The following is a 13,475-nucleotide window of genomic DNA, read 5'->3' on the forward strand; positions in this document are numbered from 1 at the left end:
TAGAGTTTTACAAAACATTTGCCAGGATAGTGGGGCCGGTGCTGGTCAGGGTCTTTAACGAGGCAAGAGACAGAGGGAGTTTACCCCCGACGATGTCGCAGGCCACCATCTCGCTCATTCTGAAACGGGATAAGGACCCAGAGGCCTGTAGGTCATACAGGCCAATCTCCTTGATCAATGTAGACGCCAAGTTATTGGCCAAGATTTTGGCGACTAGAATTGAGGACTGTGTACCGGATGTAATTGTGGAGGACCAAACCGGGTTTGTAAAGGGGAGACAGCTGGTGGTCAACATAAGAAGGCTGCTCAACGTGATTATGATGCCCCCGGAGAGTAGGGAGGTAGAGATAGTGGTAGCCATGGATGCTGAAAAGGCTTTTGACCGGGTCGAGTGGGACTATTTGTGGGAGGTACTAGGACGTTTGGGTTCGGGGCGGGGTTCATCGACTGGGTTAGGCTATTGTATCAGGCCCCGGAGGCGAGTGTAAGGATGAACAGGACAACATCGGACTACTTTAGACAGGGCTACCCTCTCTCCCCACTGCTGTTTGCGCTGGCCATAGATCCGCTGGCAATTGCACTGAGAGCTTCTAGGGGCTGGAAAGGACTGGTCCGGAGGAGAGGGGGGACATAGAGTCTCGTTATACGCCGACGATCTGCTGTTATATATATCGGACCCAATGGTGGGGATGGACGGTATTATGGCAACCCTGAGGGAATTTGGCCAGTTCTCCGGATACAAACTGAACATGGCTAAGAGCGAGTTGTTTGTAATTCAGGCGAGGGGGCAGGAGAGTAGGCTGAAGGGGTTGCCGGTCAGGTTAGTGGGAGAGAGGTTCTGATATTTGGAGATTCAGGTGGCACGGGACTGGGGCAAGTTGCATAAGCTCAACCTGTCCCGACTGGTGGAACGAGTGAGGGAGGAGGTCCGGAGGTGGGATGCGCTCCCGCTGTCATTGGCGGGGAGGGTGCAGACTGTTAAGATGACGATTCTCCCACGATTCTTGTTTGTTTTTCAGTCTCTCCCCATCTTTATCCCGTGGTCCTTCTTTAAGAGACTGAATAAAATTATTCTGGGATTTGTATGGGCAGGGAAGTCCCCGCGGGTGAAGAGGGTGATGCTTGAAAGGAGCAGAGGAGAAGGGGGGCTGGCATTGCCGAACTTCAGCAACTATTACTGGGCGGCCAACATAGTGATGATAAGGAAATGGATGGTGGGTGCGGGGTCGGTTTGGGAGCGGATGGAGGCTGCTTCGTGCAGGGGCACCAGCTTAGCAGCCCTGGTCACGGCGCCTCTGCCGCTCCCGCTAGCGCGGTACTCCACCAGCCCGATAGTGGTGGCAGCTCTTCGAATCTGGGGCCAGTGGAGGAAGCATGTAGGGGAGGTAAGAGCATCGGTGTGGACTCTAATCTGCGGCAACCACCGATTTGCCCCGGGGAATATGGACGGGGGGTATCGACTGTGAAGGAGGGCGGGGATTGTGAGGATGGGAGATCTGTTCCTGGAAGGAAGCTTTCTGAGCATGAAGGCGCTGGAGGAGAAGTTTGGGCTGGCGAGAGGGAACGACTTTAGATACTTGCAAGTGAGGGATTTTGTTCGCAGACTGGTGCCGTCCTTCCCACGTCTCGCGTCGAAGGGGAGGCTAAACAGGGTAGTTTCTCGGGGAGAGGTGGGAGAGGGTAGAGTTTCAGACATCTACAAGGAGCTAATGAGAGCTGAGGATACGCAGACCGAGGACCTGAAGCTTAAGTGGGAAGAGGAGCTCGGAGGGGGGGGGGGGGGGGGGGGGGGGGGGGGGGGGTGATGGAGGATGGTGTCTGGACAGAAGCCCTGAGCAGAGTAAACACGACCGCTACATGAGCCAGGCTCAGCCTGATTCAGTTTAAGTTTCTGCATCGGGCCTACATGACGGTGTCCCGGATGAGCAAGTTCTTCGGGCTGGAGGACAAGTGTGCTAGATGCGCCGGAGGGCCGGCTAATCATGTACACATGTTCTGGTCGTGCCCTAAACTCAGGGGGTATTGGCAGGGATTCGCAGATGTCATGGCCTGGGTGTTGAAAACGGGTGTGGTAATGAGCCCTGAGGTGGCAATCTTTGGGGTTTCAGAGGACCCGGGAGTCCAGTAAGAGAGAGAGGCCGACGTTCTGGCCTTTGCTTCCCTGGTGGCCCAGCGACGAATACTGTTAGCATGGAGGGACTCAGAGCCTCCGAGGGCTGAGGTATGGCTGAATTCAATAAAGATCAGGAATTAAACGTCTAATGAAACCAATGTCGATTGGCGATAAATAAAATCCATCTGGTTTACTAATGTCTTCTAAGGAAGGAAATCCGCCGTCCTGTAGCCATCTCAGATGGCCACCTGCAAAGGATCTTGGGAATTATGGCCAACCCAGGACTCAGACACACTCAGAGCTTGTGTGTGTATTTGCAACCCAGGTAGCCAGACGCGATCGAAACACCCGCTCGTTTGCATTCTAATGGCCCATTTCCCCAGAACAAAAGGACTGTACTCGGGTAACGATACAGATGCAGACTAACCGGTGCCACTCTCCTTGCTAAGAAAGCCCAAACAGCCATGGTCAATGACCGCTCAGGGCACGTCCAGCCATCAAGGCCCTTTATTGGCTCAAATCGAAGACAGCGATAGAAGCGTGTTGAATTATTGGGTCCAAAGCTAAGGACCCCCCCAAAGAGCGCAAAATCCCAGAGGGATAAAAAGAGCGCTGCCATGTGTGCGGTCTCTCTTGGCTCCGGCCTACGCCTAAAACCTACTCTTAAATGCCCTCAGGGATGGGTAAAAAATGTTGGCCTAGTGAGCATCACCCCCATCCCATGAACAAATGGGGAAAAAAGAGAGACCAGCAATATAAGATCATCACCAAGAACTCCCAACAGGGAATTCCAAAGAAAATTCCTTTTCCCTGTATTAGGACCCAGGAAACCGAATGGTGGGGTGGGCAATGATTTATTGCAAGTCACAAAATGTCTGCTTATGGCAGCGAATATATTTGCAGAGTACAGTTCCATTGGGACAACCAACATGCTGGTCCCTGTCTGGGCCGGCCTTTATACCGAGTTCCTATGAGCCCAGCTGGGCGGGTCTGTCCTCACAAGCAGCGGGGCAGCTCATATTCCGCTAGACCCATAGGGTATCCTCGCTGGCCTTGTGGGGGTCATTACACCCAGAGAGTGGTGAGAATGTGGATCTCATTACCACAGGGATTTTAGTGAATAGCATTTAAGAGAGAGCTAGACAAATATATATGTGAGAAGTGATTAAAGATTTACACTAATAGATTTAGATAAACAAAAAGTGGGAAGAAGCTGGACTGGAGTATAAACCCCAGCGTGGACTCGCTGGGCCGGGTGGCCTGATTCTGTGCCATATGTCCTCTGGCATGTAAACTAAATAGGGCAGAGGCAGCGTGTAAACCTGGAGTAGGATCCAGTGGCTCAGGAGTCGAGTCGAGTTTTTCTTGCAGGGATGATCCAGGGCCACTGGAACCGTGCTCCACTTCACAACGACCAGGCAGCCAAGGTGTTGCGTGTTATTGTGGAGCAGGTACAGGTTGGACAAGTTTCATGATAATCCCCGGGCAGGAGAGAGCAGATTCGGTGACAATGAGGAGGTGAAATCTGCACGCACATCAGTTTGGAAGACAGGTAAGGAGACTTGGCGAAGGTTTTCAGTATTTAGCGACAAGGAACTATTGATTTGTTGAAACAATGTGTTGTCTGGCTTAACTCGAATCATTAACTTGACAAAGATTCTACCACCCCCCGCCCTGCACAGCAGCTAGGAAGTGAAAACTGGACCCAAGTGACCAGCCTGCAGCAGAATTCTGCTGCTGGTTAGAAGCAAAGGAGACAGAAGTTACTTTTTTGATTGTAGTTTGGATTGGAGTGGCGAGGTTTTGGTTTTATTGTGTTACCCCGTATCGGGGCTTTAGTTTCCAGCATTGGAGTGGCAGGAGGCAAAGTCTGGGCAGAAACATGTCAGTAAAGTTTTGTTGTAAAAAACGAGGAGTGTCTCCGGGAGAAGTTGGATGTGTAAGAGGCTGTTAAAGTGCTCGAGTCCGTCTAAATCATTTTTCTCCACTTCTGTGGTTTAGCATTGGGATTGAGTGTTGATCACAGACTATATGTGACATGCCATTCCCAAATCTGATTCCTTGCCTTTTTCCTTTTTAAAAAAAAGACAACACTTGAATCAGTGGAGCCCCTTCCACCACCTCAGAATATTGCAAAGCGTCTTACAGTCCAATTGTCACTGTTACAAGGTGGGAAACACAGAAGCCAATTTCCACACAGCAAGATCCCTCAAGCAGCAACAGGACAATGGTTTTTAGCCAGGGTGGTTGAGGGATAAATATTGACCAGGGCACTGGAGCGATCTTGCCTGCTCACAGAGCTGTCCACCGGAGAGAGTGGACAGGGCGTGACAATGCAGCACACCCTCAGTGTGTTATTATTCCTGCAGTGGGATTTGAACCCACATCCTTCAGACTCCGGGTGGGAACCGGGTCACAATGGAAACCTTGTTAAGCTGAATATTTAAGTTGAAATGGAGTCATCCACGCCAGGGTTTCTTTTAAAATTTGGGTCAGCATTTATTGCCCATCCTTGAGGGCATTTAAGAAACAACCACATTGTCTGGAGTCACGTGTAGGCCAGACCTCCCTAAAGGACATAGTGAACCAGATGGTTTTTTATGACAATTAATGATGGTTTCATGGTCATCACTTGACTTTCAATTCCAGATTTTTATCAAATTCAAATTTCACCATCTGCCTTGCTGGGATTTGAACCCAGATCCCCAGCACATTACCCTGGGTCTCTGGATTACTAGTCCAGTGACAATACCACTACACCACTTCTTCCCCAAGAGGGATGGTATTTTCTATCATTTTTCATAGTTTCCAAGATTGATTAAGCAGACAAAGCCAAATTGTCTCCTTGGGAAAACTCACCTGCTCTGTCCCCATATCCCAGTAATTGTTTTTCACTTTGCGTATTTGTTTAATTCTCTCTTGGAAAGTTACTGCTGAATCTTCATCTGCTGCTCTTTTAAGCAACTTTTAAGCACTGGCCTCTCTAAAGGAAGACCTCCTTTCCTCCGCCGCCCCGCAATATCCATCCGCCATCTTCTTGTGGGGCGGCCTCGGGGAGGACGGCAACCGCGCATGCGCGGGTGACGTCATTTATGTGACGCCGGCCGCATCATTTATCCGGCGCCAAGGCCCAGCGCGCGTAAAATACGCGACGCCACTGCTAGCCCCCCAGGGGCGGGAGAATAGGGAGCTGGGAGCGGGCTCCGACGCCGGAGTAAAACACTCCGGTTTTCACTCCGGCGTCATCATTTAGACTCCCGTTGGGAGAATGGCGCCCCCTACTGTTATGTTCTATTAAAGGAATAGTGTAGAGGGACTTTAGAGGGGTTTCACAGGACAGCGCAACATCGAGGGCCGAAGGGCCTATACTGCGCTGTAATGTTCTATGTACTCCAGCTAAGCCTAAACAGAGGTTTATAACAATTTAGCATAGTGTTCTTGTTTTTGTACTCCATGCCTCTACTATTAAATCCCATCTGCGTGTTTAATAGCCTTCTTGACATGTCTTCAATAATTTGTGAACATGCGGCCTCCAGGTTTCTCTGTTCCTGCACCCTTTTTAAAATTGCACCGTTTATTTTACATTGTCTCTCCCCATTCTTCCTGCCAAAATGTAGCACTTCACAAATCCCATCGTTAAATTTCATCTGCCATGGATCTGTCCATTTCACCTGTCTATCCATGTCCTCCTGAAGTCTTTTACTTCCCTGCATATTGTTTGCTACATTTCTGAGTTCTGTGCTAGGTCCAGACTATGAGATTGTTCCCCATGAACAATTGGGGCCTCACGGTAGCATGGTGGTTAGCATCAATGCTTCACAGCTCCAGGGTCCCAGGTTCGATTCCCGGCTGGGTCACTGTCTGTGTGGAGTCTGCACGTCCTCCCTGTGTGTGCGTGGGTTTCCTCCGGGTGCTCCGGTTTCCTCCCACAGTCCAAAGATGTGCGGGTTAGGTGGATTGGCCATGCTAAATTGCCCGTAGTGTAAGGTTAATGGGGGGATTGTTGGGTTACGGGTATACGGGTTACGTGGGTTTAAGTAGGGTGATCATTGCTCGGCACAACATCGAGGGCCGAAGGGCCTGTTCTGTGCTGTACTGTTCTATTCTATTCTATGAACCCAAGTCAAGATCGTTAATATGAATCAAAAGGAGCCGTGCTCCTGGCAAACTCCACTTTACACCTCCTTCCAGTCTGAAAGGCAACCATTCAGCACTACCCTCTGCTTCCTGTCACTTGGCCAATTTTGTGTCCATGCTGTCGCTGACCCTTTAATCCTTTGGGCTTTGATTTTGCTGACAAGTCTATTACATGTTATTTTATCGAATGTCTTTTGAACATCAACTGCACTTCTCTTATCAAGGTATCCATCTCTGCAATCAAGTTAGTCAAACACAATTTTCCTTTAACAAATCCAATCTGTCTATCATTTATTAACCCATGATTTTCCAAGCAAATCTTTTCCCCCCAGACTATTGTCATGAAAGGTTTTCCCACCACTGACATTAGGTTGACTGGTCCGGTAGCTGTTGAGTTTATCCTTGTTTTTTTTGAATGGGGTTGTAATATTTGAAATCCTCCAATTTTCACTTGCAAATCTGTTACCTCGAGGGCTGAAAGCTGCCGGATTTCTGTAGTAACACTTTTTCACTAATGTACCTCAGGTACTGAAATCTGTGGTTACTTCTTATTGCTCTTTAAAGTGGCCTAATCACTGATATAAAACAAAACTCCCCAGGAATAAGACGTTTATTGCAAATCAGCAGAAGGACCCGGCAGAACTCACAGCGGCGCTGAATTGAAATTTAAAAGGATAATTTGCAATCATTGTGTGTGTACAATAAACTCTTTGAGAATAATCCCCTCCTATCCTGACTTTAAGTTTCGTAGAGTTGGCAAAAGAAACAATGGAGGCATGAAGAAATGTTTCGTTAAACACCGAGTGGTTAGGATCCAGAATGTACTGTCGGTGAGTGTGGTGGAGATAGATGCACACAGCGAGTGGTTAGGATCCAGAATGTACTGTCGGTGAGTGTGGTGTAGGTAGATGCACACAGCGAGTGGTTAGGGTCTGGAATGTGGTGAGAGACAGTGTGGTGGCTGAGAGTGTGGTGGAGGTAGATGCACACAGCGAGTGGTTAGGGTCTGGAATGTACTGCCTGAGAGTGTGGTGGAGACAGATTCACAAAGTGAGAGATCAGGATCTGGAATGCACTGTCTGCGAGTGTGGTGGAGGCAAATTCACACAGCAAGTGGTTAGGATCTAGAAAGCACAGTCTGAGTGTGGAGGAGACAGAGTCACACGAGTGGTTAGGATCTGGAATATACTGTGTGTGAGTGTGGAGGAGACAGATTCACATAGCAAGTGATTAGGATCTGGAATGTACTGTTTGAGAGTGGGGTGGAGGCAGATTGACTTGTCATTTAAAAGGACATTTTACTGTTATCCAAAAAGTAAATAAAATTGGAGGGCCACAGGGAAAAGGCAGGGGATTGACACCAGGTGAATCATTCTTTCAGAGAACCAGCAGACATGACAGGCTGAATGTCAGGCTGAATAGTCTCCTTCTGTATTGTAACCATCCGATGATTCTAAGTTACTCTATGGTCCTCTGTTGTGGGAGGACTGATACATTGTGTGGCAAATGCTGCACACATACTCCCTCCGCTGTCTCAATGTGGAAGTTCAGGATGAGGGCTACATTCTGAGCAGCAACGTGACCGGTACAAATGGGTTGCTCACACATCCCTGAGTCAGAGAAGAGTGAGGAATCAGTCGGGTCACCTTCCAGGTCCCAGCAGGAAAGTAAGTGTTGGTGGATGTCGGGGAAGAGATGGATTACACACTCGCTGAGCTGGGCCACTTCAGAGAGGAGCTCAGAGTGTTGGCGTGAGTTAAGAGTCACATCTCGGTCAGACTGGGTAAGGATGTCAAGTTTTCTTCACTAAAGGGCATAACATAGTATATGCACCACAGAATCAGGCCATTCAGCCCAACAGAATTGTGCTAGTGTTTACTCTCCACACTAACATCCTACCATCCTCCTTCACCTTTCCCCAACCAATATAATCTTCAATATCTGCTTCCCTTGTGTTTGTATCATTTTCCTTACAATCCATCCACACAATTCAGCCCAACCACTTCTTGTGGCAATGTGTTCTACGTTCTTGCCACTCTCTTTTGAATTCCCTCTTGGGTTTATGAATTAATCAGTTGGACTTTTAATCAGAATTTTGCAGCTTGGTTGTTACTTTTTGCTGAAACAACTATTTTATTCCTTTTTTAAGTACCTAATTTACTTTGTCCAATTAAGGGGCAATTTATCGTGGCCAATCCACCTGCACTGCTCATCTTTGGGTTGTGGGGGTGAAACCCACGCAAACACGGGGAGAATATGCAAACTCCACACGTATAGTGACCCAGAGCCGGGATCAAACCCGGGACCTCGATGCTGTGAGGCAGCAGTGCTAACCACTGCACCACCGTGCTGAAGCATTTTATTCCCAGTTGTTTGCACCTTTTGGAGGGATTAAAATTCAGGCTCTCTGGATTATCTGCATTACTCAATAGTAAAACCACTGCACCACCGGACCTATGATATGACACTGGCCGCTTTCAAAACCTGGGACGCTCATTCAGGAACAATCAGCCTGGTCAATTCAAAATAATAATTATCAAGGATTTCATAACACAATATTTGGAAAACAGTGTTATAATTAGACAAAGTCAGCATGGATTTATGAAGGGGAACTCATGCTTGACAAATCTATTGGAATTCTTTGAAGATGTAACTAAGAGAGTTGATCAGGGAGACCTGGTGGATGTGGTTTATTTAGACTTTCAGAAGGCTTGCGACAAGGTCTCACATAGCAGATTACTATGTACAATTAAAGCGCATGGGATTGCGGGAAGTGTCTTGAGATGGGTAGAAAGCTGATTAGCAGACACAAAGCAAAAAGTTGGAATAAATGGGTCATTTTCCGATTGGCAGACAGTGACTAGTGGGCTACCACAGGGATCTGTGCTAGGACCCCAACTGTTCTTCACATTACATATTAATGATTTGGACGAGAGAATTAAATGTAGTATTTCCAAATTTGCAGGTGATATAAAGTTGGGTGGGAGGGTGAACTGTGAGGAGGATGCAGGAGATTCTTCAGCAGGATTTGGACAGGCTGAGTGAGTGGGCGTATGCATGGCAGATGCAGTATAACGTGGATAAATGCGAGGTAGCACTTTGGTAGCAAAAATAGGAAGGCAGATTATTACTTGAATGGGTGTGATTTTCACAGTAACTTCATTGCAGTGTTAATGTAAGGCTACTTGTGACATTAATAAATTGAGAGACATGGATACTCAGGGGGACCTTGGTATCCTCATGCATCAGTCCACGAAAGTAAAGCAGGCAGTAAAAAGGCAAATCCTATGTTGGCCTTCATAGCGAAGGGTTTGAGCATTGGAATAGAGATGTTTTACTGCAATTGTATAGAGCATTGGTGAGGCCACACCTGGAGTATTTTGTGCAGTTTTGGTGTCCTTATTTGAGAAAGGATGTTTTTTTTTACAAACAAGTTATTGAGGTATATTAGGCATATAGAAAAAATGACATTGTACAGCACAAACAAAAAAAAGTCAGGACACAAATTCCACATTAAACATGATGCAAACCACGGCTCTGTTCACGGCACGGACCTGCCTCAATCCCTGTACTCTACTCTACCCTATCCCCCCCCCCCCCCCCCCCCCCCCCCCTCCAGCTGACGCTTACTCCTCTGCGAAGAAGTCAATAAATGGCTGCCACCTTCGGGCAAACCCTAGTAGCGAACCTCTCAAGGTGAACTTGACTTTCTCTAGGCCAAGAAAGCTCGCCATGTCCGATAGCCATACTTCAGCCCTTGGGGGGCTTTGAGTCCCTCCATGCTAACAGTATTCGTCGCCGGACCACCAGGGAAGCAAAGGCCAGAACATCGGCCTCTCTTTCTTCCTGGACTACCGGGTCCCCCGAAACCCCAAAGATTGCCACCTCCGGGCTCATTACCACTCCAGTTTTCAACAAACCGGGACATGACATCTGCGAATCCCTGCCAATACCCCCGAGTTTAGGGCACGACCAGAACATGTGTACATGGTTAGCCGGCCCTCCGGCGCATCTTGCATACTTGTCCTCCAGCCCGAAGAATCTGCTCATCCAGGTCACCATCATGTGGGCCCGGTGCACGACCTTAAACTGGATTAGGCTGAGCCTGGCGCATGTTGCGGTCATGTTTCCTCTGCTCGAGGCATCTGCCCAAATACGTCCTCCAGCTCCCCCCCCTCTCCCCGAGCTCCTCTTCCCACTTAAGCTTCAGGTCCTCGGTCTGCATATCCTCAGCTCTCATTAGCTCCTTGTAGATGTCTGAAACTCTACCCTCTCCCCACCTCTCCCCTAGAAACCACCCTGTCCAGCCTCCCCTTCGACGGGAGACATGGGAAGGACGGCACCAGTCTGCGTACAAAATCCCTCACCTGCAAATATCTAAAGTCGTTCCCTCTCGCCAGCCCAACTTCTCCTCCAGTGCCCCTCATGCTCAGAAAGCTCCCTTCCAGGACAGATCCTCCATCCTCACAATCCCCGCCCTCCTCCACAGTCGATTTCCCCCCGTCCATGTTCCCCGGGGCAAATCGGTGGTTGCAGCAGATTGGGGTCCACACTGATGCTCTTACCTCTCCTACATGCCTCCTCCACTGGCCCCAGATCCGAAGAGCTGCCACCACTATCGGGCTGGTGGAGTACTGTGCCGTTGGAAGCCGCAGTGACCAGGGCTGCTAAGCTAGTGCCCCTGCACGAAGCAGCCTCCATCCCCTCCCAAACCGACCCTGCCCCCCCATCCATTTCCTTATCATCGCTATGTTGGCCGCACCAGTAATAGTTGCTGAAGTTCGGCAATGCCAGCTTCCCTTCCCTCTGTTCCTTTCAAGCATCACCCTCTTCATCACCGCAGGGACTTCCCTGCCCATACAAATCCCAGAATAATTTTATATTCAGCCTCTTAAAGAAGGACCGCGGGACAAAGATGGTGAGGCACTGAAAAACAAACAAGAATCGCGGGAGAATCATCATCTTAACAGTCTGCAGCCTCCCCGTCATGACAGCATCCCACCTCCTCCGGAACCTCCTCCCTCACTCATTCCACCAGTCTGGACCGGTTTGAGTTTGTGCAACTTGCCCCAGTCCCGTGCCACCTGAATCTCCAATATCGGAAACTCTCCCCCACTAACCTGAACGGCAACCCCTTCAGCCTACTCTCCTATCCCCTCGCCTGAATTACAAACAACTCGATCTTAGCCATGTTCAGTTTGTATCCGGAGAACCGGCCAAATTCCCTCAGGGTTGCCATAATACCGTCCATCCCCACCATTGGGTCCGATGCATATAACAGCAGAACATCCGCGTATAACGAGACTCTATGTTCCACTCCCCCCCCCCCCCAGCTTCCTATAAAAGTCCCTAAAGACCTTATTCAGCCCTGCTGGATCACCCACTAGATTACCTTCCCCATCCACTACCCTCCCTATTTCCCTAGCCGCTTCCCTCTTCCTCAGTTGCTGCGCAAGCATTCTACTGGCCTTCTCCCCATTCCTCATAAGAGGAAGGATGTTCTTGCTATGGAGGGAGTTACCAGGCTGATTACTGGAATGGCAATACTGTCATATGAGGAGAGACTAAATCGGTGAAGGGGGGATCGAAACTTATAAAAATTCTAACAGGATTAAGACGGGTAGATTAGGAAGTGTTCCCGATGGTGGGGGAGTTCCAGAACGCAAGGGGTCATAGTTTGAGAATAAGGGGGTAAATCTTTTAGGACAGAAGTGAGGAGAAATTTCTACACCCAGAGAGCGGTGAATCTGTGGAATTCACTCCCACAAAGTAGTTAAGGTGAAAACACTGTGTAATTTCAAGAAGGAATTAAATACAGCTCTTGGGGATAAAGGGATCAAGGGATGTGGGGGAGGGCAGGTTCAGGTATTGAAACTCTCTGATCAGCCATGATCATTAATGAATGGTGGAGGCAGGCTCGAAATGGCCGTATGGCCTTTTCCTACTTCTATTTTCTATGTATGTTTCTATGTATGGTGTAACTGAATACCGTTACCTCAATTACCAACAATATTACCATCAATAGCAACAAACGTTACCTCAATACCAAACACCGTTACCTCATTACGAACACCAATTATCCTCAATACCAATACCATTAACAGTAGTATCGTGCGACCGGTCCTGTGTCTATGAAATGTTCAATTTGTGGAGTCAGTCAGAGAATCGAGCTGATTATTCATACGATTTCTGTCAACCATTATTTGTATTTTCAAAACATGGTGGAAAATACAACTTTTTTTTGGTAAGCTGTTTTTTTCTTTTAGAAATTTGGAGTACCTAGATTCATTTTTTCCCATTAAGGAGCTATTTTAGTGTGACCAATCCACCTCCCCTGCACATCTTGGGTGTGGGGCCGAAAACCACGCAAACACGGGGAGAATGTGCAAACTCCACACGGACAGTGACCCAGAGCAGGGATCGAACCTGGAGACCTCGGCACTGTGAGGCAGCAGTGCTAACCACTGCGCCACTGTGCTGCCCTGTGTTTTTTAATTATAGTGACTCCAATCACTCAGAAGGCATTGTATAAACACGTTTATGTAGAGTAGGCACGTGGGACAGTTACACAAAAGTAGAAAGTTTGAGACATTGGCAGCAGTGCTGTGTTCTTCTGGCCACAGGCCAAAGTGAACCTGAGACTGGATTACATGACACATTTCCCTTGTAGTGATGTCATGCTGCTATCCCTTAAAGGCATATTACAACAACCGAGACTCAGGTAGTGATCTGAGGATGGGTGATCCAAAAATTGGTTAAAGTGGCCTTAGGGCAGCAGGGTAGCATGGTGGTTAGCATAAATGCTTCACAGCTCCAGGGTCCCAGGTTCGATTCCCGGCTGGGTCACTGTCTGTGTGGAGTCTGCACATCCTCCCCCTGTGTGCGTGGGTTCCTCTGGGTGCTCCGGTTTCCTCCCACAGTCCAAAGATGTGCGGATTAGGTGGATTGGCCATGCTAAATTGCCCGTAGTGTCCTTAAAAGTAAGGTTAAGGGGGGGGGGGTTGTTGGGTTACGGGTATAGGGTGGATACGTGGGTTTGTGTAGGGTGATCATGGCTCGGCACAGCATTGAGGGCCGAAGGGCCTGTTCTGTGCTGTACTGTTCTATGTTCTATGTTAGGTGGTCTTAGAGGAGAAGAGAGCAAGAGGGAATTCCTGATCTGCACTGAGTGAGCTGATTGGTGCACAATGACAAAGAGGAAATTCACTTGGAGTGGGACAGACTG

The sequence above is a fragment of the Scyliorhinus canicula genome, chromosome 11 (genome assembly GCF_902713615.1).
Source record: "Scyliorhinus canicula chromosome 11, sScyCan1.1, whole genome shotgun sequence".
NCBI classification, from domain to species: Eukaryota; Metazoa; Chordata; class Chondrichthyes; order Carcharhiniformes; family Scyliorhinidae; genus Scyliorhinus; species Scyliorhinus canicula.